Here is a 3,289-nt window from a genome sequence, read left to right on the forward strand (position 1 = left end):
CCGACAAATCAAGGAGTACGTGCCTACGATGGCACTTGTCGCAAGGTCGCGGGGCTCATCACTTTGACTGTTGCAACCGGACCACTGGAAAGACAAACCAGTTTTCAGGTGGTCGACATCGACGCCTCTTTCAATATGCTCTTGGGACGTTCCTGGATTCACGCCGTCAAGGCAGTTACCTCGACTCTCCACCAGAAAATCAGGGTCCCCTTCAACGGGAAAACAATCACAATTCCTGCTTCCCCGATCAAAGCTGTCATGAGAAGAGGAATATCCTCCCAAGCCATTGAGAAGGATGACAATGAAATGTGGGGTTTCCAAGCTGTGAATGCCATAACTGATGAATCAACACCCTCTGATTGTGACCCGTTCGCCAACCTCACAGTCAACCGTATCATGATGCGTCAGGGTTACTTCCCGGGTTTGCCGCTCAATCCACTGAAAGATACCTTGACTCCCTTGAAACAGGCTAAGGTCCCCAACATCCCCTTTGGACTGGGATATGAACCTACTGATGAAGATATCCAGAAGATGAACCTCCTAGTTCGAAAACGCAAGAAGCACGGAGTTACCCTCCGTCCCTATCATCTGACCCTCAATGGATACTTTGTCCCCGAGGGAGAATCCGAGCTCTACCATGGCTTTCCGGAGCCAATCTATGACTCTGTGGCCAGGGCTAGGTACCCGGGAGTGGAAGTCTTCCAGGACTGCTACTTTATCCCCGACAACACCGAAATTGCATCAACTGAGTCTCAGCCGTCACCATGCCTCGACGGACATGCTGTCACACTCCTCTTTGGGTAAGATAACATCAAGCACCTCGACTATGAGGACATCATCAACATCGCCCTGAAGGACAACCAATTTGATCCCACCGCCTTGATCTCCGATGCTGACCCGGAGAAAGCTACCCAAGGCTGGAGGAAGACCGTCAAGTGGATCGATCGCCAAGGCCGCATTCTCAAGATCACAACTGGAGAAGGCCCTATGTTCAAGGAGAGAAACGAAGAAGAATCTGAGTCTGGGTCCTAGTCGGAGTCAGAGTCTGTCGTAGCTCCTAACACTCCTGATGTCCCAGTGAAGGTCCCCTTCCCACTATTTTATCACAAAGTCGTGGCTGATTCAGAGGCTGAGTCTACTAGGGGTCACCCCCACTCCCATGAAAGGTGATAACCTGGAGCCTGTTCCAGGGGCCGCCTCCTCTGCTGTGTCGCCTCTGACTGATCACGAAATGTCTGTCCTTTCTGACCTTTTCGCTCGTGTCAACTTAAGGAACGCTAAGTTTGCTTATGACTCGTCTCAATTTAACTGCAATGCAATTCTGAATGACTACGAGGAACTTGACTCGAGTGACTACCCACCTCACCTAGCCAAAGAACTTGACAAACGGGAAACCAGAACCCCCATCATTGAGGAGACCGAACCTATTAACGTAGGAACCGATAACACACCTCAAGAACTTAGGATAGGGACAACCCTGGACCCCTCGAAAAGAAAACAGTTCATTGACCTCCTCCACGAATACAAGGACGTATTCGCCTGGTCCTACAGAGATATGCCTGGGATTGACAGGGAAATTGCAGAACACCGGATACCCATTAAGCCCGGAACTAAACTTGTGAAACAGAAGCTACGCCGGATGCGTCCTAAATGGGCCCTGAAAATCAAGGAAGAAGTGGATAAACAGTTCAAGGCCGGTTTCATCAAAGTGTCTGAATACTCTGATTGGGTGGCCAATATAGTGCCCGTACAAAAGAAAGACGGATGAATTCGGGTTTGCGTCGACTTCAAGGATCTGAACAAGGCGAGTCCAAAGGACGAATTCCCTTTACCACACGTTGACATTCTGGTAGATAACACCGATGAACATGCTCTCCTATCATTCATGGACGGGTATGCTGGGTACAACCAGATTAAAATGGTTGAGGAAGACATGCACAATACAGTATTCACTACACAGTGGGGTACATATTGCTACACGGTCATGCCCTTCGGCCTCATCAATGCCGGAGCAACCTATCAAAGAACCGCTACCACTCTCCTACATGATATGATGCACAAGGAGGTAGAGGTGTATGTCGACGACATGATTGTCAAATCCAGAGAACGGAACGGCCACATCAGCGCCCTTCGGAAATTCTTCGCTCGTGTGCGGAAATATAACATGAGACTAAATCCTCAGAAGTGTGCATTCGGGGTCACCTCCGGAAAACTCTTGGGACATGTCGTCACCAAAAGAGGCATTGAGATTGATCCAACCAAAATCAAAGCCCTTCAACAAATGCGTCGGCCTAGGAACGAGAACGAGATTCGGGGATTTCTCGGTCAGGTCCAATACATCAGCCGCTTCATTGCCAAGCTCACCATGATTTGTGAACCGATATTCAAGAAGCTTCGCGCCTCCGATCACACCGATTGGGACGACGATTGTCAAAAGGCCTTCGACAGGATAAAGGAAATCCTATCCAAACCTCATGTACTCATGCCACCTCAACCGGGGATGCCTTTATCCCTATACCTGACTGTTACCAACACAGCCATGGGAGCAATGCTAGCACAAACAGTCAGCGGCGAAGAACGAGCCATCTACTACATCAGCAAAAAGTTCATTGAGTATGAGACGAGGTATACACAACTGGAGAAGACATGCCTTGCCTTAGTATGGTCAACTAAGAAGCTGCGGCATTACATGATCAGCTACACGGTCCACATCTACTCCAAGATGGACCCGGTTAAATACATCTTCGAAAAACCCGTACGAAACGGAAGGCTGTCTAGGTGGACACTCATGCTGTCCGAGTTCAATCTCAATTTTGTACCCCTCAAGGTTATCAAGGGAAGAGCGGTTGCCGATTTCCTATCAGAGAATCCCGTCAACAAATATTCAACGACCGACACATGGTCACTTCCTGACGAAGACATCCTTTGTGCCGATTCTGACGCATGGGACCTATACTTCGATGGTGCATCTAATCTGAGAGGCTTCGGGGTAGGAATCCTTCTAATATCACCGGAGGGAGAACATCTTCCGATCTCGGTCAAATTAGACATTGCCGTCACCAACAATGCCGCTGAATATGAAGCATGCCTCATCGGTCTACAAGCAGCCATCACACTTGGCATCAAGAGATTGAGGGTCCACGGCGATTCCTCGCTCATCATCAATCAGGTGTCTGGATCATGGAAAATCCAATCTAACAGCTTAGCTCCCTACCGATTAAAGATCAATCAAGAGGCCGAATTGTTCGACCAAATTGACTACTTCCACTTGCCACGAGAGGAAAACCAA

The sequence above is a fragment of the Silene latifolia genome, chromosome 11 (genome assembly GCF_048544455.1).
Source record: "Silene latifolia isolate original U9 population chromosome 11, ASM4854445v1, whole genome shotgun sequence".
Lineage (NCBI taxonomy): Eukaryota > Viridiplantae > Streptophyta > Magnoliopsida > Caryophyllales > Caryophyllaceae > Silene > Silene latifolia.